This window comes from Falco punctatus, assembly GCF_963210335.1.
Source record: "Falco punctatus genome assembly, chromosome: 3".
Classification (NCBI taxonomy): Eukaryota; Metazoa; Chordata; class Aves; order Falconiformes; family Falconidae; genus Falco; species Falco punctatus.
In genome coordinates, this window is record NC_137582.1 from 37,201,957 (window position 1) to 37,228,272 (window position 26,316).

General features: G+C 46.2%; 1 protein-coding gene across 1 annotated transcript in view; it reads left to right on the forward strand.

The window, feature by feature from the left end:
* Window positions 1–59: 59 nt before the first annotated feature.
* The window catches only part of LOC308060923 (uncharacterized protein), a gene marked incomplete at its 3' end in the record, with an annotated part of 52,701 nt that continues 26,444 nt past the window's right edge, over window positions 60–26,316 (forward strand). The window contains exon 1 of the mRNA XM_080380241.1: window positions 60–10,303. The remainder of the gene's footprint in view (window positions 10,304–26,316) is intronic.

Below are 26,316 nucleotides of genomic sequence, written 5' to 3' on the forward strand. Positions count from 1 at the left end.
ATTAATTCAATGTTTACATATTTTTGTATAAAGAATTCCAGAGTTCGGCTTCCCATCCCAAAAGGGTGTTGATCTAAGGCATTGTACTTCCATGGAGGAAATCCGAAGCTTGCTGTTGTGGTGCTCCTTCCAGTATGGTGTTTCCTACAGAACTATATCAAGGGTTCCTGATTTCCAAGTTGCAGTGCAGAATGTTTTACTGCAGATACTGGTTTTAATCTCTGTTATAATACATCATGCTTTTCTCTGTATCTGCATGAAGAACTAGAGGTAATTCTTTGCTTTGACTGGAGCACTCATTTCCAATGCATGTTAGTAAATTTTCTCTGGATGTTAATATAAACAAAAAGAAACTATTGCAATGTAGTAGGCCAAGCGTAGGTCTTAGGTTTCTGTAAGTGTATTTAAGATAAATGTAATGGGTATCTGAATGCACAACAAAAGAATCATGCTATGCTATTTCCAAATCTTTCAGAGCTTTTGCTATCAAGAGACCATTTCTTTTGATTTCTAGTATACCCACAGCTGAATTCTGCACAGTCACTTGGCGATCTGCATAGCGCCTAGCAGGTGTGCTGAGGGCAAGTGAAATTTGCCATTTATACCACTGAATTACAAAAGAAAGCCTGATTAATCTTCAAGTGTTTTGCCCAGATATTGGAATAAAATGAAATTTTCTAAGGTGGTATTGCCTTGTTTGTCTGTAGTGACTATGCAATGACAACATGTTTCTCGCTGTATGTACTAACTCAGCGAAATGTACACTGGCTTAAGTGTGTATTACACAAATCCACAGACACCTCATCTTTCTGCTGGAGCAGGCCATGTGAGCAGTGATGGAGCCACTAAAGGATGGTGGCTTCTGCCTCTCACGACTGAGTATATTGCTGTTTCAGCCACGTGAGGGAAGAGGAGATAAGGGATTCCTAAACAAGCAGGGTACCAGGGAGCCAGCTCCAGGCTAACATGGCTCACACACCCCTTTCCTTGCCTGCATCTGAGAGATACTTGGATGAGATGGCATCAGAGAGCAGAAACTGTGAGCAATTCTGCTAGATTGCAGCTGGCCTGGGGGTCAGATCGCCACCCGAACTCTGCAAGTCTTCATATGGCCCCCAAAAAATCATTCAGAACAGGATGCAAAAGCTTTAATAATTTTAGAATTCTTTTCCTAAAGCATTGTTATTTCTCTTTTAAGGGTACCTGCTGTGGGTAATTTCCAAAATACGTCTCATGCATGATCTGCCAAGGAGAATATTTCTGATATATATTTCTGATATAAGGTATTTATTTGCCCAGAAGTTGAGGAGGACTCATCATGGATAATGCCTAATCATTCTGAAGGGAATGGGCATGTTTTAGCAGATCCTGTTACAGTTTTGCAGACTGAAGTTCTGTTTCTGAAATCAGTAAGGATCCAAGCAAGAGAGAGGAAACAAGCAATGTGAGTTTGTTTTGTTGCTTTAATTTGCTCATTCATCTCCGTGATCTTGGGGGAGTTTGAACATGAATTTCATTGGGTGTTAGCCTCCAGGTGAAGAGTTATCCTAGCACTGGAGTAGGAAAAGAAGGCCTTTTTAAGAAGTCAGAAGGGATTTGAAATATCAAAGAGAAATCCTGTCTGTTGAACGTAACTCATCCTACATGCTTGATCAACCCTAAATAAGAGTGATTTGGGAGGAAATACATACATTAATGTTTTGGGGGCAGTCTAAGAGTTATTTCACAGTGGGTATCAAATAGTGATTTTATCAACTCTTCCTTGGCTAACATTTAGAGAAGTGACTTTTAGAGACTGTAGAAGTTGCTGTTTCAGATCCAGCTTAATGTTTTATTTGGAAACTCGCAAGTTCACATAAACTGATCATCTTACATATTGTGTGGTTGAACCTTCAATGGCTTGAGGCTGCTGCTAGCCTTTCTGGCCTTTGGAGAACCAGTCGTTCTCCCAGCTCATCTTTGGTGACCTTCAAGGCCATTGTTTATTGGACCTCTAAGCTGTTCAGACAAGAGTTGTCCCAGGGAGTCATCTCTGGGGTAGCCTAAGCCCACCACACATTTCCTCAATTCTGTACAACTCCCAAATGCAGAACTGCAATGACAGAGCAGGGAATTCTGCAATGTCTTTGTGGTGCGCAGTTGGGGTTGTGTTTCATACTTGTAATAGCTGCATATGCCAAGAATATGTGTAGACCAGAGGTCCTTAATGCAACGTAAGGAACAACCAACATTTGTTACTGAACAACTACAATGGCACAACTGCATGGTCCTGTGCCTATTGAGACTATTATCATTTTTCACTCCACTTTTTTACCAGAGTAGAAGTTGATAATGCAAACAGGTATTTCTAGGGCCGTCCATACAGAAGAATGAAAAATGCAGACACTTTTCTGCTGGTTGCCACCTGTCCCCAGGAGTTCACTCTTTCTTTATGACTGCATGCCTTTTTGCTCCTTCTCTTTGCATTTTCTGCTGCCAGATGCACACAAGCATATGTACAACCCATTCCTCTAAGTCTCCTTGTCCACATAGTTCGGATTCCTGAGTGGCCTTGCCATGTGTCTTGGTTTGGGCAGTCACATGCATCTTTTTGTTTGGAGGTCATTCTTATCTCATGTGTGAAGATAGTAATTTCTGCTAACATAAAGGGAGGGTAAAGCCGCACCAGCAGCTCCTGTGGCACTGTGCCTAGCCTGCACCGCCACCTGGAATACTCCTGTCACTCTAAGTATACTACATGTATTACTAGTATTAACCAAATGAGTGCTGCTGAGTCAACGTACTGAGTCAAGTGTAAATCCGTCGTTTTGCTGAGAATCCTGAGGCCAGTATAAGCCGAGTTCTGCAACTACATTCATCAGACTGCCAAAATTGGGAATTTTTCTATATATCATGCTATGTTTTATTCTAAATTTTGTTATTTTTGTCTCACTCTGAAGCAGTGACCAGATGAGCAAAGATAATTACTAAAATCACATGGATTTAACCTCACACAATTGATTTTTTTATTATGGAGCTGAGAAGACATTTGGTGTTAGCAGGTCGCTGTTTCTTGATCTGTCAGAAGAGTTTTTTTCCTATAACAGTCTTGATATTTGAAGGTGTTGAAGGTGGTTCTGCTCTGAAAATTTTCAGCTCTGAAAACAGCACAGATCCCACTTCATTAGCAGATACTCAATTCCTCATCTTCCTGTATCGGGCACTGCTTTGCATGCTGCCCACATCTCTTAAAATTTCCCACTTAAATTTGGATGAATGTGACAGATTCGCTTCAAGTAGTTGTAATTCATGCTTGATATGAGGTAAAATTTATGCTCGGAGATGTGATGGTGAGTGCTCAGTGAACAGCCTGGAAAGCATCCTGAGCAGAGGGAGGAGAGGGGCCGGCCTACTATCCCAGTCTTGCCGTCCCCACTCGGTCGGCTGCTGGGTGATTAGTCGCAAGTAGCTGTGGGCAGCTACAAATCTTAACTTCTACACAAGCAAGAAATGTTTCCACCCATTCTGCTAGGACACTTTTTTTAGGCCTGTAACTGAAGTGTCTGTGAACTTCACCCTACCCCACATCCACTTCTTACTGCACCCAAGTCTCACACCTGAATGTCTGTAGTGCTTTCTGGTTTTACAGGTGTGCTTGTAAGCAAAGTTAGCTTTAATAAATACAGAATCCAAGCTGTTTGGGGTTTTAGCTGAGTTTTAGCTGGGGTTTTAGTTTAGTTTGTGTTACTCGAGTCCTGTTTTGAAGGTTTTAATAAGTTTTCCTGAAATTCTACCATTTATTTTATGAACAGAACATTAAAACAGTTCATACATACTTGGAAAGCAAAACAGCTTTATCGTGATGGGGAGCTGGAAGAAAAATGGAAATAGTTCAGTGTTCTTTTGGTGACTGATGTGCTATAACAAGACCTGGTAAATCCCCCTGGGCTTGTCTGCGCTTTCATATTCCAGGCCTTTAGGTGATGAGATGGGGAAAAAGGGAAATGCTCAAGAAATCAGGCCTGCCTACTGAGAGCGAATCAGCATCTTGCCACCAAAGCTTTGGCACGGAGCTCATTTCTAAGGAAAAGAATACTTCACATTTTGCTTTTCTTTAGGGCATTCTGGAAAGTTTGGGTTCCTCCTCATTTCTTAATACTGCCACATTTATAAATCAGGCAAATGATTGTTCATGCTTTTTTTCTGACAGCATTATTCCCTCGTGCTCAGAAAGCTTTTCAAGTTGTCTGTTTTGGCTAGAGAGCATTTCTGCTAGATACAGCATGCACTCTGCATGTATTTTTTAGGGAATTATGCATTCTGGGGAAGGGTTTATCACATATGAAGGGTCTAGACTGCCCAAATGAGGCTATTACATTGTCAGCTGGCCATAACCCAAAATAAATATTATCCCTGGTATGACTGCATTAGACTAACATCAGTAAATACGCTTCAGTATTCTTATTTCCTTCTGGGTTGTGTCTTGTTCAATCAAATTGAGCAGGCTGGTGCGCTGGCTCTGTATGGCGGCTGTGAGGAGGACACGGGCCGTTTGTTACCGCTGCAGCCTGTCTGCAGCAGGCTGGGTGCCAAGTGCAGCCGAGAGGGACACTTCTCAAATGGGTTAATCGATCCAAGGCAGCCTTGGGGTGGATGCTGTAGTCACTCTGCAGCTTTGGGTTAACTGCTGAAAGCGGCAGCATATTTAAATTACTGAAAAATGTTGACATTGAGAGTAAAAAGGGTCTTTTTTTTTTTCCTTTCTCCTGTCTTGTATGAGAAATCAAAGAACTACTGAAAGAATCAACTCTGTTGTTAACTGCCTTTCACAAAACAGCAGCTCAGCCAGTTGAATCTTTGCTCATCTTCTCAGCCTCAAACCTCGCTGATGTTTAAGACGTAACGCATACAGGAATGTGGTATCGCACGGTCTCTGTCCAGTAACATGGGGGAGAAAGGTAAGGGCTTAATACTTCTCTTCCCAGGGAGAGGAGTTGCCATTTTCATGTCAAAATGACTAAATTGAATACAAATAAAACACAGAACTAAATGAAGTTGAAGGCCACAATCTAATGTGCCAAATACCAAAACGTACAGAGGCGTCAGAGAAGAGATTTCAGGGTACATCCCGACCTGCCTCACAAATGGGTGTATGGGCGTCTTGCTGGTCATGGTGACCGAGAGAGGTGCCTGAGGACTGGAGGAAAACAAATGTCACTCCTATCTTCAGAAAGAGCCCAAAGGAGGACTCCAGTGGTGGCCAGTGACAGGACCAGAGGCACTGGGCACACACTGAAACACAGGAGGCTCCCTCAAACATCAGGAAACACTTTTTTACTGTGGGGGTGGCCGAGCACTGGCACAGGTTGCCCAGAGAGGTGTGGAGTCTCCATCATTGGCAATGTTCAAAAACCACCAGGACACAGTCCTAGGCAGCCAGCTCTAGGTGGCCGTGCTTGAGTAGGGGAGCTGGACCAGATGATCTCCAGAGGTCTCTTCCCACCTCAACCGACCTGTGATTATGTGATCTGTTGGCATCTTATTTCAGATGCCGCTCTGAACACTGTTTCTTTTCATTTCTCTAAGACTGTAAAAGCTTAGAGCTTCTTCTGTATGCCCTGGCATGGAGGTGATCAACTCCTGAGCTAGGAGGGTATGGTCTTCACTTTGGGATGCAATTGCTAAAGGGCCGCAGGAAATCAGGGACCTCCAGAAGTGGCAAAGGTGGAAACTGGTACCTTCTGCATATCCTTGAGGCTGTCTTGCTGTTTGTTCAGCATGGCTTTCCCTGCAGTGGAAGAAATACTGTGGCTACTTCATGTGGCTACTGCCATCTCCCACCAAAGGTATCATTCTTCCTGCTTTATTCCTGCTGCATGCATGGACAAACTGGGAATAGGTTCAGTCAGACTTAGATTTCCTTAGGTTCAGGCTCGCGTGCAGTGTGGTAAGGGTGTCCATCAGCTCAGAGCTCGGTGCCGGCCCCACCAAGTTAAAGGACAGTTTTGTCGATTTGACTGCCAGAAGCATCTTGCAGCTGGCAGGGCTGTTCTTCAAGGGCGGTTTTTCAGAGCAGCAGTGATCCGTGGACTCTTATGTTTAAATGTCCTCTCCTGCCCTGTCACTGCTCACTCCTGCCTTCCCCGTCTGCCAGAGCCCTTATGTGAGCTCCCCTGGCTTGTTGCAGGCTAGCACGGATCTAGCTGTTAAATAGCCTGACCCGGAGAAGGAGGCACAAAGAGGCCTGCTGTGGTTTGCTCAGGATCACGTAGCTGCCAGCAGGCGCTGGCATGTCGTTTCATCGTCCCTTGAGGGCCAGGCTTTGCTGCCTGTGAGGGAGGGTCTCACACGCTGGTTTGGGTTCCTGTTGGCTCCCAGCAGACCACCACTGAGTTCACAGCAGCATTTGGGGTGGCAGAGTCTTCAGCAAGCTTGGGAGCGATGCGCTGCCCCGGCGCCCGGGTTTCCCTCGCCCGGGCGAGCAGGGGAGGCGAGGGCAGGAGCCCAGGGAGGCGGGTGGCTGCCTGGCAGCTCGAGCTGTGAAAGAGCAGCGTCGGCTCGAAATCTTTCCGCCGTGCCCTTTGCACCTCGGGCTGCGGCTTCTTTGCACACGCTGGATCACCGGGGAGCTGAAGTTTCATTTACCGACTCTGATAAAAGGTCCCCCCAATCCCAATTAGCGTTGCCGGTCATCCGCCTCAATGGCGGGTTAAACGGAGGTGCCCGCTGGAGCGGTGGGCGTGGGGCTGGGCGGGGGGCAGGCAGGGGAGCCGCCGGGTGGGCAGGAGAGCCAGCAGCGCCAGGGGGGCTGGGGGCACCCGCCCCTCTCCGGGGCGCTGGACCCTTTCAAGCGAGCTGTGGCGCGCCGGGTTCTTGTGTGAAAAACAAGGGGCACAATGCTGGAGTCGTAACCTCCTCACCCCTGACGGCATGGGAAAGTGCACTCCTCAGCTGTTGGGTATAGAAAGGCTGCTGCAGGCATGAGAAATGTTCATAAAAATGCCGTTTAGAGCCTGCCCTTCTACTCTGCACATGTCATCTTGCCTATCAAGCTGCCTAATTGGAAAATTAGGCTGGCCTTAATTTAGAGCCTTGAAAGCTCATGCCAATAATTTCCCAGAGACTTTTTTTTTTTTCCCCAATTATTATTATTAACGATTTCAGCACATTGGAAATCTTTATTTGGGGGAAAAAAAAAAAAAAAGAAGTACAGGCGGAAAGAGCAGATCTTTCATTTCAGAAAGACTCTCTGATTTCTGTGTGTGAGATTGTATTGTTGTGCATCCCGTGAATGATCATCCGGAGATGAATGCGAACCTCTGCTGTTTTCCATGCATCATTCCTTATTTGACTGTACGCAGAGAGCTGGGCACGTTTTAATTTACAGCATGTTATACTCTTCTTTTGGAGCTTAATGCACCTGCTATTTTCTATCTGCTGAGGCTCTGAAAACAGCAGTGAGACGAAGCTGCCTTGCAGCTGTGAATGCTTGCCCCCCAGGGTCTTTTGTCTGCTGGCACTGCTGATCCCGAGTCACCTAAGGAGACCTGAGGCGATGTGCAGGATCAGGCCAGCTAGCTGAATCCTTCCGGACTTGGATTAGGGCTCAGCCCTGCAGTTGGCCACATCCAGATAGCTGCAGTCTATCTCAGAGACCTCAATTTCAGACTCCATTTAGATGACGTGGTGAAGATCTCTCTGTGCCTGGGTACTGTCCATCTGAGACACCCCATGGGGTGAAGGCAGCGGTGACCATGCACACCAGGCTGTCTTGTTTATCCTTGGCTGTTGGGACAAGGAAGAAGGATTTCAGCTGACTCCCACTTACCCTCTGTGACAGGAGCTGTGCTCCACGGCCAGCTGGTCAGGGGCTGGTGGCAGCAGCATGGCAGGGCGCTTTTGTTGCTCCCTCCACGCGTGTCAGCAGTTGGCTGCATCGGAAGCTGGATGGGCTGACAAACCCTCTTGCCATGTCTCTTGGCAGCAATAGGAGCAGCCGACGTACTGTGGGGACTGAAGCACAACTTGATAAACTTGTTAGCCCTCCATTTCTTTATCCTGTTGCTGGAAGCTGCACGCATGAAGCATGGGAGTGGGAGAGGTCTATATCTAAGATGGTTTCCAAGGTATTTCCACTGGATACCTTAAGATAGATGCAGTGTGCTAAGGCCATGGACACATCCTCCCTAGGTCCTGCTGAGCCATCTGGAGAGGCCGCTGCTCTTGCACAACTGCTGTGCTACTTCACCCCAGAAACTCCCTCCTGAGTGAGTTTCCAACCAACTTTGACCCTGCTGTTTGTACAATTTAAGGCTAGTTGATCATTCTAGTTGCTTGTTTTGGAAGATATACTTCCATGGACAGGGGCAGGAAATGGAAGGCAGTTGCCTCTCCATCTCCAGAATAGTGCTGCTGAGCTCTGGGGCAAGAAGGTGCCTGTGGGTGAGGCCACCAGGCAAAGCTTAGAGGCAGGATGCAACCCCAGGGTTAGGGTTTGGCAGGTTCAGCCCTTCTCTTAGTGAAGCGAAGACTCCAAGCCTTCATATTCCACGAAAACTGTCACCACACACAGACTGGGGCTGAGATCCAACGTTGACACAGAAAGAAGAGTTCACCTAATGAATAGCCACCACCAATTATGAGGATGATTTTCCTTGAACTGTCCTATCCATCCAAGCTGTGACAGCCCCGTCAGCCTCGGTTAGGCTCTGGCAAGGCCATGGAATTAAATTTTCTGTGAGTTATACTGATGTCAATACAGCTTTCTACATTGCTGTGACTGACCCACAAATCAGAAGGGAAGCAAAGGTTGGGTTCTTATGGGTGAAAACCAAAATATTAGGGTAAAGAAAATACAGAGTACAAAGGGAAAACAAATGAAACTCCTGCTCATCTTGGTCTCTATCAACCCTCCCTGCAGGCATATAGCGTTGCACTGGAAGTCTCCCTGCGAAAATGCACCTGTGTGTGCCTGAAAGCTTCACTGCCATTTCACTCCTGCTGGAGGGCAAAGCCAAGCCCAGATGGGACACACAGAGCACGTGGTCCTGTCTTCATGAGAAATAAGTGTCATAGTTCCACCTTTATTGAGTGGTTTTGAAAGGGCAGAAGGTCTTCCTGGAGCAGAATTGAGTCTCAGGTGCATGGACCTGGGCAGATCAAAAGCATGGTCCCTTGTGCAACCCAGAGAGGTCTGTAGCGTACAGTATAGAATACAACTGTGCGTGGGTACTGAGTGGAGAAAATCGGGTGTAAAAGGCATTTTTTCTTCAATTTACACAGAAAGATAAAACTATGCGGCTAGCTATCTGCAGCAGTGCCTCTGGCAGCACCTTGCTTGTGTCTCCCTTCAACGCTGTGGTAGGACCCTGAGCTCAGCCGAGTCCCTCCTGTAAAAGGGCCAGTTGCAACGTCTCTGACCTTATTTTGGATGCCTTGTTTGATGGTAGCAGTGGGAGCGCCAGGCTGGAAGAGCTGCAGCTAAGCACCTGATGCAAACCACAGTAGCACCCTGTGAGCTCTGAAGATGTGCAGCTGGGGAGGACCTTTTGCCACTTGTTAGCCCCAGTTTATCACTATTTATACAAAAGCACAGTTATATGTACATGTTACCCTATTTGAGCTCCTTGACACAGGACTTGGTGGCCGTCCCTGCCAGGGATGTGCCCCCTCTGCTGCCCTTCCTCTGGGCAGGCTTGCACTTCACCAGTGTGCAGTTAGCAGGAGTTATCCTCCCTGCCTTCCGCCACTTACAATGGAAATTAGTTCAGCAGGATGAAAGGTTGATGGTGGGAAAGCATGTCAGAAAATACAATGCAGAGAACACAACTCTTGGGAGAGAGCCGTTTGTTTTGTTATTTGAAAGGGCTCAGGATTTAGCCAAGGGGGCGTAGTTATAATTTACTTTAAGGGATGCTGACAACTGCATTTGTCAAGTTAGATTATGGTCATGCTGTCATAAAGGATCACTCTGTTGTTTTACTGCTGGTGTATATACGCATAACTACCTTGGGCCTCAATGAGGATAAAAATATGGCTCTGATGTGCGAAAACCCATACTGCTGCCTGATTTCCACGCTGCTTCATGGCCCTTTGGCCACAGTGGGACTATTCAGTGCATACGTTTGAGCACTTGAATGGATTTTAAGTCTTTGTAGATCTGAAATAGCTTGACCTTCTGACAATCACACTCTCTTAATTACTTGTCCTAAATACAGGCGGGATGAATGGAATATGCCCAGACATTTTCAGACAGATGTGAGCTCAGTGCTGAAAAGACTGGGCTGACACAGGCACCTTGATCTGCCCGTACGCATGTTCAGAGGTAGGTACTTGTTCAGCAAAGTGACCTCGTGCCTTTAAACTTACGTTTTGCTATTCATTACCATGATTTTCCTACCAATTTATGCTACTGTGCTTATACAGAATATTACTATTTGCCATCCCCCTTCTTTTCATTTTTAATTTCAAACTCTAAAAGTCTGAGGATCGATCAACATTTTTTCTTTTCATTTCCTCGGAAGAATGCCTGTCACTATTTATATTTCTTAATCAGATGCTTTCTTTCTACTAAAAGACATGCATATTTGAAAAAGCCAAGTACTCCCAAGAAATCTGCCCGTACTGCAGCCCAATACATTTGCTGGGGGGATGATGCTTAGCAAGGTGCTTCTGGGGCACTGAGCCGTATGGGACAACTCTGAACCATTTCAAGCTCCTAACGTGAAACGCAGCCCCTCTCAGTCTGCGCACCAGGCCAGTGAATGCGGGCACACAGCTGAATACAGCAAGTCTGATTTGAATGTAAATGACAGGATTTAGCTACAGTCGTCCACACTGAGGTGCTAGTGAAGAAACAGCTTGGTCCTTCTGAGTCTGGTGTTGTGCTTGTGCCAGATCTCTCACTGTCCCTTCTCTTCATGGGAAACAAGGGATGAAGAACTGGATCGATGCACGGGTAGACAACTTCCTGTGCTATTTTTTTCCCATTACTTCCCAAATAATTCTGTCCCTTCTGCCCCATGTTTGTCATTCTTCATGCTGTGCTGCTGAAAAGCAGTAATTCAGCTTAGGATAGTTAAGTCTTTCCACCCTAAAGGGTTATGCTAAAAGAATTATTTCTGCATAAGGGTGGGTACATTCAAACACACCTCTCACAGCTGGATAGGCAGAATGGGATGTTGGCAGTGCACACCTTGCTCACCCGGAGTGGTCTGTGGATGCTCATGTCAGGTACCCACTGCGTACTCTCCTGAACAGAGGCCCTTCTGGAACACTACCTTTGGACTTTCAAAATCAGGTTGAGTTGATGAACCCTGAGGTTGTTATATGATGCTACATTTTTAGTATATGGATACTCCAATTTTGAGTCCGGCCATGCATTTGATCCCCGTGAAACACTTGGCCATGGCTGCAAGCACAGGTAGGTTTAATCACTGGAGCTTGCTCGCTGGCATCCAGCATTCCCCATCTTCTCAACTTCGTGGTCCCTTGAAACTTAAGCTAAATGAGAAGGTGTTGGGCTTTTCCTGGCTTTTTGCTACCAGAAGGACATGTCATTAGCTGAGCACAGGCTGACAGGCGGGGTCTGGCCAGGGTGGCGCGGGGCCTGCTGGGGCTGTGTGGTGGCACAGCTGTGCCCCTGCCCCAGCACAGAGCCAATTCTCCCCGGTACGGGGGCTGGTGGGAACACCTCAAATTAGCCATGTGGCCAGTGTTTAACCGCAACATTACCGATTCGCATCCGAACAGCTGACAGCCTGAATTATTTACTGCATGCAAATGGCAGGACCTGCTGTCTCTGTTAGTGCCGGGATCCGATTGCCACAGCCCATTAATCGTAATTGCTAGTTTGTGCTGACAGGAGCAGGGCCGTCACCCTGTGAGTGATTAGTCAGCTACTGGGGAGACCGTCCCCCTCCTCACCCCCCCCCCGGAAGGGGGCTACAGCTTTTTCTTTCTTTTTTTTTTTTTTTATTTAATTGAACTGCAAGGCCAAACCCAGTGACTGCCATATGCTGTGGCCCCCAGGCAGCACAGAGGAAGCCCCCTCCCAGGGGAATGCGGTTGCTTCGGGGCCTTATTGTCACCTGGGGTTTTTGTGAGGGCCACCCTGGAGGTGGACAGGACACTGTGTGCTCATGGGAGAAGAGGTTCCCCAGCACAAGTCCCACTGCAGGGAATCAAGGCCATCTGGCTTGCAGGGGACTGTCCCCCAGGGCATCCGTGCCTCTGCAGTGCTGCATCTAGCGTGACCGTAGATCCAGTTTTAAATGGCTAAAGCGAAGGAGCATCCACTCCCTGTCCTGTCTCTTAGATTTCTTCACCAAGAAGCTTCTTCATGACAGTCCAGCTTCTCTTTTCCATTTTTTCTTTGCCATTTCCAACCTAACTTTCCCACCCTTAGCTGGACCATCCCATACAACTGCTCAGACATCCTCTCTGCATTGCTCTGGTACATCTCTATAAACCCCTCAGGCTCTTCTGCAAAGCACATTTGGTTCTCACCCTTTTATGTTGATCAATCAGCCCTTTGTGAACGCACTAACTTTCAGGTTTGGGTGCTTTTGCAATGGGGAAGCTCATTGCTTCCTCAAATAGCACAAGCCCCCCACCCGAGTCACCCCAGCTGCCCTCCGGGGATGGCTGGCAGGGGGAGGTGGCCCTGGGCAAGGTCAAGTGTGTCCCCAAGGAAGAAGAGCAGTGCCTGCAGGAATTTAATGGGCAGGTTTAACTCCCAAAACACAGAAGTTAATGTTGTCTTGGGGTATTTGTAGCTGCTGCTCAGCTATCACAGCCGTTGTGAGTGCCTGGGAGGGTGGATTGCCAGCAAACACCGTTGGAGCAAGGGGGAGATGCAAATAAGAGGGGAGAAAAAGCCTGTAAAAGCCTGGCAGAGTGGGCTAGGAGGAAAGGAGGGAGGGAGGCAAGAGTGTGCAATGGTGGGTGCAGGGAACATGGAATGAGGCAGGAAGAGGAGGAGGAGGACGAATCAGAGGGACCAGGTAGTGGAGCAAGAGCACTTGAGCCTGGAGCAAGCCCAGGCCTGGGGAAGCTCCTCATCAGAGCTGGGCATGAAGGAGTAGGCCTGCTCGTTTTGGCTTGCAATGACAAATGACAGTTTTTCAAGTCATCGCCTTCTAATTGATGACTGCGTGAGAGTGCAAGCCCACATGAACAACTGTTGTTTGAATGGCTGGGGGATGAGGAGAGCAGGGGAAAAAAACCTCTGGAAATGGTGTAAGGAGCCTGTTTGGCATCTCTTAAGTATGTGAGCTATTTCAGGTATGCTTGTTAAACTTCTCCATTACTTGCCAGCACATGATACAACTATGCCTATGTGCATACAGTTTGTAAGAGGACATGTATCCTGGTGCAATGGTACGCAGGTTTCCTTTAAATCTATCATGTCAGGCCCCCATGTATAGCAGATGAAAATGAGATGTGCTGGTGGTTTGCTGCTCTTGTTGATACAAACTGTATTTAGTCTTGACCAGCTCTTGGACATTTGAGAGGTAGGAATCATTTTTCTTGGTCCTTTTCTTTATGTACTCTCTAGCACAAATCGCAAATAGCACAAGCTCTTTGTTACCCACCTCCCCTCCCTGTCAATCCATGTGCTTAGAATATGCAGATGAATCCAGGTTAAAATCTTGGAAAATCTCTGCTGGGGGGAAGACATCATCTGATTCCTTCCTTGGAGCACAGGCTTGATTTGTCTATCTCGAAATATGAAAGGCATTTGTATGTTAAGCAAATACTTAGCAAATGCTTATTCCAGCCCTACACAAACGTATGCAGCTCTCCTACCTGCTCAGTTTTCCCGGGTATATGAGCATTAAGGTTGAGATGCAATTGGTTTGTTTCCTTCTGGTGCTGAGAAAACGAGATGGCTGAGGGCAGGTGTGACTGATAGAGGTCTGAAACATTGCTTTATGGTAGGGAGTGATGGTTCTTCCAGTGCAAGGAATAGGGGCATCCAATAAAGCCAGCAAGAGGCAAGTTCAGAGTGAGCAGAAGCAAAACCCTTCTCCAGGTGATGTGTAGTTGGCTCCTTGCTGCAGGATGCTGGGGAGGCTGAAAGCATGCACAGATTGAAGGGCAGACTCCAGAAACTGAAGGAGAGCAAAGCTGTCAAGGGTTGCTAAATGCACAGAGGCTGCTGCTGGCCGAGGCAGATCTGCCAACAGTTGGAAGCTGGGCAGTACTGGTCTGACCCAGTACAGCTGTCCTTGTCTCAGTCATCCACCCCAAACAGGGGACCTGCTCTCAGATGAGGCGCCTGGGCCTCATCCTATGTGCTGCATCAACCAGCTCCGGTTGGCTAAAACTGAGCTTCATCCATGACATTCATCTAACTCCACCTTTCCTCTGGGTGGGCTTCAAGAGCACTGCATCCTCCAAGGCATTTATCAATGCTTATCTGTGTTTAACCTGGGTAGGAGCAGTGACTGGCCTGAAAAATTACTTTGCCTGAGCTGACTGGTGGAGGAGAATGGGCATCTCATCTTCCTGAAGAAAAAAATAATAAGGAGGAAAAAAAGAGGTCACAACATATTGAATTTGATGTCCTCTTTACCTAGACCTCCCACCTCTCTGAGGCCTGGCACAGACACTCCTGAGCAATCTTCCCTCAGTCAAAGCTGCTCTGATGTCTGCGGGTATTTCCATGGCTGAGGTGATCACTTTGCCCTCATGTGGAGGAGTTTGTCCCCAAAGCCCTGCTGCTCATGATGCCTGTGGGACTGCTCTGGCTCAGAGGAGCTGTTTCCATCACACATAAACACCGGTCATGGAGCACCAAACTGCAGATGCCACCTTGTACACCTAGGTCTCCTCAGAAAGCACCGTCAAAATTGCTCTAAAATAGGTATGAAAACCTACTTGGGAAAAACAAACCAACAACAACGAAACCAAGCAACTTTTTCAATTCAGTTATCAGATTTCATGATTTTTCATTGTTTTGATCTCACACAGCTTATTTTTGAATGATGGACATGGCGTAGACACTCTAGAAATCTCATTTGAAATGCTAGAAAAGTCTAATTCTCCTGAAGCTATTCCAGCTTCATCTTCCACATTGGTGTTGTGCTGGGACCCATTGTGCTGGCCAAGGCATAGAAAGCTCCTCAGCAGCTCTGCAGGTGCACAGGCTGCTAAACAAAAATGTTTTTACAAGGACAAATTCACTAAACAATTTTAATTTGGATATTTTTCTCTCTTTACATGAGTGACCTTGTGGTACGACCTTCTGAAATGTAGTTCTGTGGTGGTGGCATGCCCCATGCTCCTGCCAGCTCTGCAACGTGCCATTTTTTTGCGCTTTTCAGCACTTTGCTTCTCCTTTATGCTTGGCTTTTATAAGGAGCTATGCAGCAGAACAGCCTGGGAGGCGGGCAGGAAGAAGTGACACTTTGATTGACCATTTTACATAATCTTTGACAACAGAAAGGTTTTAGTGACTTGGTACAGCCTGTACTCAACATAAAACCCAGTCTGTTATCTAGAAGTGCTTCGATGGTGAGATAAGCTGTTAATGCTAGTGGAGGAACATTACTGAATAAGAACACAATGATGATTTTTTTTTCCACTTCCACTCTTTTTTCTTTATTTAAAACGTTCCCTTGAGCATTACCTGATAGACTTGAGTCCTGCATCAAGTCATTGTTTTGGTTGGACAGGCTAAGATCTTTTCCTCATTTTAGCTGATGCTAAAATCGCATTTTTTTCCTTCTTTTTTAAGTAACTCAAGATATAAGCTAACCAAGACACAGAAGTGTTCCAATCTGATAGAAAGAAGCTTTTACATCCTAAGAAGTAGGCCTTTGTTCCAGATTACAGGGATATGTATTAACTAGAGATATTAATACTTAAGTAAGAGAAAACTTTATATAATGAAAATTTCCCCCTTTTTTTTTTTTTTTGCTGAAACTCTTGCTGAACTAGCAGCTGGTGTACTCCATGCCAGGATGTATGCTGATGGCTATCTAAATAACGTTCACATTATGTACATCACAGACGAGAATGATACTAAGGCATAAATCTATCACCAGGGCCATCTTTTGGGGCTTATCATGGAGGAATTAGAAAGAAACCTATCTGTAGTCACCCCAGAGGTGCCCACATTTTCTGACTGAGTGGTGGGAGAGCAGGGAGCAGGGCTTTTAGCTTCCTTGTATCCAAAGGTGAGGGGAATGGAGTCAGGCTCCAGCATCTGTCCTTTGCATGTGCACCTTAGTTCCCAAGTCTGCTGGTTGTCCTCAGCTCTGCAGAAGGAGGATGTTCTGCAAGACAGTGCTTCTGCTTTGGCATCAATGGAGCGATTGGTGCCCTCATGAAACTGGCCCTTCCCAAAGAGGCCCTCCATGAAGTCAGGGATGCTTGTCTACATGAAGGACATCTCAGCAGGTCTGTCACACCACACACGCATCACCTTTGTGTCAGCTTCATCCTGCCCTGCCAGGAGGGGAATGTGGGGTCTGGAGGGCACCAGGGAGGACTTCTGCAGAGGGGGCTGGTCTGGGTGGGAATTTCATTTTTTCAGGGGAGAGGGAGGTGTCTGTGATGCAAGACGATGTGTGGAGAGATATCTGGGTTGGGGAAGGACTGGTGAGAAGAGGCTGGCCCTCAGGAACAGCAGGTTTGAAGGAGTGCTGCCCAAAACCTCAGTGCTACAGAGGAGCAGTTGTGAAGCCCCTGGGCCCAGTGGCTCTCCAAACTTGTGATGCAATGAAGTGCAGCTATAGAGGAGGCAACAGTTCTGCAAAAATGGCATTGCAGAGGGTAGCAATTCAGCATTGTCACGTTGTGGCAGGGAAGACAAGTGTCCTACTGGGACGTGTAAAAGGAGAATAGCTTGGCAGGATCTACAACCTCATCCCTCCACTATGCTCACGCTTGTGTGGCCTCCACTGGGGCAACCAGTTCCAGGGGGGTCAGTTGTTGGGAATGCAGAAGAAAACAGTGCTCAGGGGCCTGGGGTATGTTTCCGAGGAAACACTGAGAGATCAGCATTGTTTGGATTAATGAAAATGTGGAGGGCTTCAACTACATATGCATCAGCTGTGGGGACCAGCATTCTCCATGTCCATGGAAAGCAGGAAAGAAAAGTGATGGTTTAAATTGCAGTAGGGGAGGACTGTATTAAGACTTCATAAAATAATTTCTATTGGTAAGGAAACTGAAGGAGTAGGATAAATTGCCTGAGGGAATTTGTGCAGCTTTTGTTACTGGAAATCTTTAAGGACAGCTCAGACACATTTACCTGGCGGCTCTCCTGCCCTGAGCAGGGGAGTAAGAGAGATGACTTCTTGAACTCTCTCCTTTTCTAGGACCTATTCAGTGGAGGGTGTTAAACATGTGCTTGAATCAGACTGGAGTCGTTGGCTTTGTCTTGGCTAGGATACAAATGTTATAAAAAGTGTTAAAATTGATCCATATTCAGGAAAGCATTAAAACATACGAATCATTTCAGTCACGTTTATCACCCGGTGGGTTTTGTCTTGCGTAGGAAGGAAAGGGATGGTAACAGAATGTCTTAATTAACACATTTCAGAACTCCAGTGTGGATGCAGTCGTGTAGCTTTCAACATCTCCTTGCCAGTCAAGTTGAAAGCAACGCTGCCAAAACTTTCCAACACATCTTTAAATTTGGTTGAGGACCAACCCGGAGGGGTTTAAGCATGCACTTAAAATGAAGCATTTGCTTAGTTTATGTGCTGCCTGCAAGGGTGCCAGGTGGGGAGTTTTGCATCTGGGGCCGGTGCTCACGCGTGCGGAATGCGCCCAGCCTTTGCCGGCTGCCCGTGGCCCCACAGCAGCTCTGCGGCTGGGACATGCAGCCCCGGGCAGGGGCTGCTCTCCCTGAATCTGCAGTGGCCCGGAGTTTCTGCCCAGGAGGATCAGCATGCCCAGCACCCATCAGAGCAAATGGTGTGATTGCTGGTCTCAGCAGAGCGCAGTGACCCTGGCAAAGTGGCAGCCCTGACGGTGGTGAAAGTTTTGTCTATCCTCCATCTGCCCAGGGACCACCAGGATGTGCAGGACTTTGCCAGCAGCTCTGCTGGATGCTGGGTGCTGAGTCCTGCCTGCCCCAGCCCTCAGCCTCAGTAAGTGGGGTGCCTCTGCTTCATCTGCTCACATTGCTCCATTCATCGCTCCAAGTAAACTCTACTGTATTTTTTGTTTACCTCCAATTTTTTAATTTGTCCAATTTATTAAACAACTCACTGCAGAGGATAAAATTTAATATTGAAAGTAAGGCACAGACGTTATCCAGGAAATGCCTAATGAATGATGAAATGTGAATTAATTAATATTTTCTTTTGCAAGGTGTTTTGGGTTTTTTTTTATGTGAAAGTCCTTCTCTAGATCCTTCACAGTTGGATATTTTCCGCTTACGTTTTTGTGGTGTGAAGTTAGTGGAAGAATATAAATGACATACTTTTATATTTTAAAACACAGTATTTACAGGATAGAGACACTGTGAAATACTTGACCACCTTCATTCAAAAAGGAGATACATTCAATAGACATGAAAATGTTTTCCTCCACCTGTGGAATGAATAAGAGCAATTGCTTCACACAGCTCACACTGGTACTTCTCATTTCCCTGTCAGAATATGATTTGTATCAAACAGTTGTTGTGTTTGTGTCCTATCTGATTTACCACTTTTCATACATTTTTTCCATGCTGGAGACTGTCTTCTCTCTTGCTTAATTTAAAACCACCCACTTTTTTTCATACTGTAGCTTGTGTGCCAGAGTTTTATGTGTGCCCCTAGTATCTTTGCTGACCTCCTAGGTTCCACAGGATATATTAATTTCCTCTGAGCGACTGCAAAACCTTACTGTTTTTTTGGCAGAACTTTAGCATGACTTGAAATGTGTGTCCAACCCAAACAAATGTGATTTTTTTTAAATACCTGGTGGGTTTGCTTTTTTAAGCTATTTATGGGGGTGCTAGATGGTAACTTGTGCAGCATCGGGCAGATGCTCCCAATGGTAATGCTCAGAGTACAGCCTGTTTTCAGTCTAGTGATTGCCCTGCACTCTGGGAAACATTTAGCTACGACCTTTGCCAGCAAGAGGTCCTGTTTTATGGTAGATAGGTGTCAGCCAACTTCACCGCAGATTGTGGGGGTTTCTGTGCGCACAGGGCTTTGCCTTCTGCCATCTGATCACAGAATGAGGACCTGAAGGACCATGTCCTTCTGGATCCACAAAGCCACTGAGCAAGTCCCTGCTCTGCTGTTGTAATGAGTGGCAAAACCTGTGTTAAAATCAACAGGACTGGTATTTTTCCCTGAGTGTTTCCTATGATACAGGCAGCCAGGGAAACCATAGGTAATACTGTAAACACTGGAGCAGCCTGGTGTAAAGAAAGGCTGGCAAGACTCTGGGGATGAGTCAAAACTCAATTCATTTTTAATCCCAGGGCTGGCTGGCGGTTGCTATTCTGTTATCAACCTTTCTTCTCCCCCCAATATTTTGATCCCAAAAAAAGAGACTAAAAACAATAACTGCTTGGTTAGCAGAGGTTTCTTTTTAAACAATATAAATAGATGAGTACTGCACTGCCCTACACGGAGAGTTTGAAAAGGGTATTTAGAAGGCTCCTTATGTTAAATGAAGTATAAGAACTTTATTGGTTTGTAGGTTGTAAGTGCCTGTGGCAATCCAGAGACAAACCAAGACCAACAGAAAAAAAAAAAAAAAAGTACCCTTTGATAAATAACCTTTCCGTATTAAATGCACATCAATCTGACATCAACAATTAGCTGTCAGGTGCTTGGCTTTGCTAGCAAAGGCCAATTTTCAGATTAGTGCTAATTGCAGGGCGGGCTGACACATCAACTCAGAGCCCCGGTAGCTAACGGCCAGGGTAGGAGTGGACTTCAATAGTGGGAGCAGGGGAGGGCTGAGGCTGCCCGTCTCCAGCTTGCTGGCAGTTTGACTGTAGACTAAAGTAATGGAGCTGGCAGGGTGGAATCAATTACTGGCCAATGAAGATTTTCCCACAGGTTGAGGCTTGGGAAAAAAAGGACGTTCCTGCTGCCGAGACAGCTGGCATGGACTGTCCACTGGGAAAGGAGCCTGGAGAATGAGAAAAAGAGGGACAGTTCTCAGTGATAAACTGGTGACAGACTATAAATTATGAAAAGGGGATTTGGCAGAGGATTTAGAGCTTGCTACCTCTGCTTTTCCCTCCCCCAAGATTTTAATGCCAGCCATGTTCACCGAGTCATTCAATTATCTTAGTTAGAAAATAAGAAGTGTTAAGAGAAAAGGCTCAGAATATATTTTGCTGAGCAGGATGCGCACACATGTGACCTGAGCTTTTAAAAACCTTTAAACCAGCACTTTCCCTCCAAGCAAACCTTCAGACTCAGCCCCTTAATGCAAAGCTTTCTAACGCTGCTGTGTCTGGCGCTCACTCGTGAGGCAGCTGGATTTCTGCAGTGCTTTTTCAAAGGTCACAAAAAGTTTTTCCTCTTTGACCAATCTGAAATTTCTTTCCCTGCTTCTTTTCTATAGCAGTTCACTTCAGTGCCAAAAAAAACCTGTAGCAGTGCAGGAGTGCATCACCTACCTCTGCATTTTGCTGCATCTGGGCAGCAAAGTCAGTGATGTACTTGCTCTGAAGAATGCTGTCCTTCACTGGCAGAAAGAAATCACCAAAGCATTCGTGGCTGGGAACAACCAGCTCTTTTCGTACTGAAAATAGTATGTTTATGTTCTCAAATTAAAATATAACAGTTTAAGCATGCAGTCAAGTGAAATCTGTATATAAAAGACTGACAGAGATGCCAAGCTAAAGACGCAGGTCCTATTTTCCCTGCTCTTTTTGAATGTGTTTCTGTATTAGGATAAGGATCAAATTGTTTCTTTCAGTCTCCTGTTACTGTACTCAGAGGAGTTTAGTTAGAGAAATCAGCAGGCGACATGTAAGCACTTGTTTTTTGCTCTGTAACATTTACTCCCAATATTGTAATCAGAAAACTAAGAATCTTCAGGTTCTTTTTGTAGCCTCGTTATAACTGAAAAATATCTGCAGTGGGTCTCTTGTGAGGCTGATGAATTTGTCTGGGTTTTATGTCTCTGTAACTGCAATGATGACTGTGTCTACACCAGCAAACCTGATACTGGAGGTGGGTATGTGCCTGCATGCCTGTGTGCACACCTGGGCTGGTGAATATTTTTCTACTTCTATGCACTCCAAAATAGAACATAACGAAGGCATCCAATCACCCAACAACTACCAAACAGTTTATAGACCTTTATTTTGCAGTGCGTGGTGGCACAGGGCAGTTCACCCGAGAACAATGTCAATGACCCTGCAGTGATGGCTCCTGCTGCCCCAGACCAGGAGTTGCGTTGAGCTGTGGGCATGGTAGTTTCCATGGGCTTCTTTTGATTTTTCTTCTGTTTTCTAAGCCAGTACGATTCGCTTGATTCACAATTTTGAGCTTTCTTTCATGGCCCTGAGGGATACAAATCTACTTTTTAATGAAAGCCGAGATTCTCACATAATGATTTCCACTCAGGAGCTGTGGCTTTAGGAAAAACACCCGTTATCACAAGACATCAAGAAAAATCTCAGGAGCGTTGGCAATGCTAAGTTTAGGTTAGGCTTGAAAGACTTTGTGGGAGGTTTGTAGAAAACATGACTTTGTGGTTTACATCAAGTTTAACTGGATCTTTCTGAAACTTTCCAACTGTATGTATCAACAGACAGATGGAAAGGAGCTTGATAGGTAAGTCAACTTTCAGGGTCTGAAGGATTTCTCTTGGCTGTGCCCAGGAGTTGGGAGAAAATACAGAACAATCCAGCAGGCACCTGGCTCAGCCAGAGCCCCTTTCTCATTCCCATTCCTTGATGTGGCTGATCCTCCCCTCACCTCTCTGCCTTTCTCTTTTCCTCTTTACAGACACCAGAACAACTCCCATTGCCACCTCTCAACCATGGCAGGGGAGACCAGCTCTCCTGGGGGCTTTTCTGGTTGCTTCCTTCTTGGCTGCAACTTTGGCATTTGTGCCAACCCTGATCTTCCCATCAGAGCACCTGGGATCCCACTGTACCCAGGCTCAGGCAACCCTGCACCGTGGCCAGGGTGGCCACCACTACGGCCACTGCCACCATCACCACCACCACCAGAGTCTACTACACAATAGTTCAGCAGGAGCTGAAGTCCAGCCGCTGCTTTTTACCCCAAGCTCCAGCACTGGCTGATGGTCTCTTCCCTCATTCAAAGGGTGTGTTTAAGGGTGAAGAATGAGGTATTGCTGCTAAGGCAGATGAGATGTGATGGTAGTGTCAGTTAAGGTGATACCACAGGGAGAAGATTGCTCTTGGTCCTGCCCTGCCTTCCATGGCCTCTGCTGGCTCTCTGTTTCCCTCCCTTTCTCTCTCACAGCTGTACCCACGTGCAGGCTGGGGCAGATGTAAAGGTACACATGGGAAGTACATGTTGCTCTTGGAAGAAAGGTCACGTAGTATCTACTGCTGTTTTCTTTGTGAAGGATGACAGATATCCTTGAGTCCCCATGGAAGGAAATCTGGACCTGATCATTGGGGTTAAATAAGAGGCACAGTGACAGTCCTGCTTTAGGAAACCCAGCGTGCTGGTTTCATGGCAGGGTTATTCTTGAGACAAAACACAAGGACTCCAATTTTCAGAGGTACCAACTGAGAAGAGTTCAAACTGCTAAATTTCTAGAGTGGAGCTGATCCAGCTGCATCAATATCTGTTTCAATTTTTTTTTTTTAGCAAGGGGAAAAACAAAAAATGATGTATGGATGGACTCAGATCAGAAGATATGTTTCCTTAGCATAAATAAAAGTTTATTATTTATCTGGGCATGCTGCTGTGTGCCCAGCCTACTCTGAGCCTCATTGGTGGCATGGTGAGACAAGCAGGGGGACGGTCTCAGAATGGGCAAGTCCCTCCACAGGATTGTGCAATGGCCCAAGATGCAAGGGGTGGCATTTGTGGCCTGAGGTCATGGCTTGCACAGACATTTTCATGCATCTTTCTGAAAAAGGCATTTGAGGGAGTTGGGTCAGAAACTACTAGCACTGCTGAGGAACCATCAGTTGCCCAAAGCATGCTGGGCTATTCCTAAAACCTGATGGTGTCCTGGCCTCACTACTGCTTTTTCTCTTCTCAAATTTCTGGCAAATCTGTTCACCATATTGTATTAGAAAATTTTGTTTTCTGAGATAATTTAGAGACTTACCTGACCCTGCTGACAGGTACAGAGGCTGAGCAATTTATTCGCCGAGAGAGGTAGATGGGGCAGTGTTCCTCATTGACTGCAGCCACAGGAGATGCCAGTTTGAACTGCAATTTACTTCCTCGAGTCAGACATTCCTCATGGGGGATCCCACGGGATGAGCAGCCCTGGTGCTTGTTTTGGGGTTAGCCTGACAGGTGGGAATGGTGACTGTGGTACTGGCAATTAAATACCAGCAGAGCTGGGGCGTGCCATAACTTTATAAACTCAGGAACAACAGTTCCTGACTTCCTAATGATTTAGGGCATGCAATCGAAGGGGGTTTAAGTGTGTCACATGCATGTTGGCCTGGCAGCAAATCGGTTTGATTGAACGGAGCAAAAATGCACCCTCAGAGGTTTCCCTCTTGGCTGCGCTGAGCCCTGCAGGGTACCTGCAGCTCCTTGCCAGTGCCTAATGGCAGGGAGACGGTGGACTTAGTTAAATCAGGTGATGTCACGGCTGCAAAGCAATGCAGTGAGATAAAAAGAGACAAATTCAGATCTGATGGTGTCTTGGCTATGATTTTTCATTATAATTGCTGAGGACTGTCTTCTGCTGGCTGCATCCTGTGGCCATTGCTTGTTAAGGGAATCTCTGTGGCTTTTTCGGCTTGGTCTTGACTGTTTTGTGACTTACCTTATAATAGATTCACCTTCCTCATGTGACAGGTAACATTCAGAATAGGAGAGAGGCTCATTAATGGATGTGAATGTGTGGTAGACAGGGCACCAAGATGTCAGGAACAAATCCAGCCATAGGCTGGTGGCTGCGATGAGAGAAAGGTGTCTGAGCGACAGGACAGCCTCCCCCCATCATTTCCATGGTGTAAATCTCTCATTAGCTGCATTCGAAGTGCACTGGAAGGTGAATAGATGGGACAAAGCTGATTTTAGTATCAAATAGGCAATGCGGGGCTATTGTACTGAATGTGTAATTTATTTTTATATGTAGTTCAATAAAATCCTCAGGGATAGGCTTGCTTCAACATTAGGCCTGGCTTACAGCAAACTGCCAGAAGTTTTAATGACTCTTATTCAGCCTTGGAAGAGGCCAAATAGGCCAAAGGGGAGATGCAAAGCTCTTCCACTGGGTAAGAGAATTATTTTCATCATCCAAAGTGCTCTCTCCAGAGTTTTGCTTGAAAATCCCCACTCTCCCCAGAATAATTCAGAGCAACTCCAATTGCAGAATGAAAGCCACTTGCAGCAGGTTCTCTGTGGGGGCTTCTCCATGCCTCAGGCATGGCTCCTACTGATAAAAGAGAAACACATGAAGTGGTCCAGAAACCCTGTAACAAGAACTGTGGCAGATATCCATGCTCCTGGAGGTTCTTCCCATATCCCTTGCCTCTCCCAGGGAGATGGATGGGGAAGTATGTCTGGTTGGTGGAAAGTCAGCCAGGAGGGCTACAAAGCCTCCCATCGCTTCTGTTTTCTTCTGTGCCCCCAAGCCCTTCAGACTGGAATCGGCCAATGTAACGTCCCTGACAGCTGTAGAGGCACTTGCACAGCGCCGGGAGTCCTGCCGGGCATCCCAGCAAACACAGCTGCCGGGGGTTGGGGGGGGACGGGGGGGGGACTGACGGACCAGGCAACAATACCGTGGCCCAGAGGATATCTCCACCCAGAGACCTGAGCTGATTCCAATCTTGAAATGCTGAGGAAACAATTGGAGCTTTCAGGCTTAGGTACAAGGACTGAAAAAGGCTCTGGAAATGTGGAATAGTATGAATTAACTGTGAGCATCCTGAACAGATCCTGTTTAAATGCTGGCACAAAAGACTTCCCTGACAGGAGCCACCCTTGCCATCCCTAGGGATGTTTTCTAGACAAAAACACAACATAAGCTAAAAACCCCACATAAACACCCCAAAACTGGTTGCTAGCACCAATTAGGCTCCACCTTCACAGGCAGGGTTGCATGTCCCTGCTCACATCTGAAAGCCATATTGCTTTGATGTGATCCAAACAGGCTTGCATGCACATGTTGAAGCTCCCATGGTGGCAGTGGCTGTGGGGTCACCAGTGCCACCAACAGCCAGTGACCTGGGACAGGGTCTGCAACGGTGGAATCGCACTGTTTCCCTAGCTCATATACCTCCTTTGAGTGACTTTAAGAAACTTGACTTCTGACAGTCTTTCCATGTCCAGAGCCAAAATGTGAGGCATTTTAAATGACTTACTCAAACCAGCTATGACTCACGCGAAAATAAAGCATTTCTGGATATGAAAAGACCATTTATCCCCTCTACACACAAAACCATTTTTTCCCCCTCTCCACATTGTAAGCATTTTGGGAAAGGGGACTTGTTGTCGCTCTCAGTTCAGGGCTTTATGACCATGTGGCATGTGATTTTTTTTCCAAAGGGAAATAATGACAAAGCATCTTTCTCCCTTTTTTTTTTCTCTGCAGAAGTTCGGGCTGTAAGAAGATTAAAATTATCAGGATTTTCTACTTCTTGTTTCCTTATGTAAATATGTAAAGTATCATGACTGGGAGGGATGAAAAGTTGTCTATGAAACACTGGTAGCTGACAGATTAAAACTTCATATCCTAGCTCGTCATCTGTTAACCTGTTCATCAGCTCAGTATAAAAAGCATTTCAAAATATTAATAAAATGTAGAGTAAACCTGGCTTATCTCTTTTTCCTATTTCACTATTTGCCAATATTCACTATTTAATTCAGATTAAACCAAAATCTGACTGCCCAGGAAGCTCCTCTGACCTGTCCTATCCTTCTTTAGCCAAATGTTTCTAGTATTTATTCCTTAAGAGCTCACGCAACCTCTGGCATCTGCAGAAATGAGATCCAAACCTCAGCCTGCTCTATAGGGATGCTAGCATATGGCCTTGCTCGTTGGCCAGGATCGGCACAGACGGGTACGCAGAGGGGCGACGTGACTTACTCTGAACACCTGATGTCACATGACGATGCTGCTGCAAAGCACTCTCGGAAGGGCTCTATTCAAGATTTATTTTTGCTCCTCTAAGTATCTTTTAAAGTCACTTCTGCTTGTTTGTTCAGCTTTCCCAGAGTCCTCTTTTCCCAGCTTGTTTAC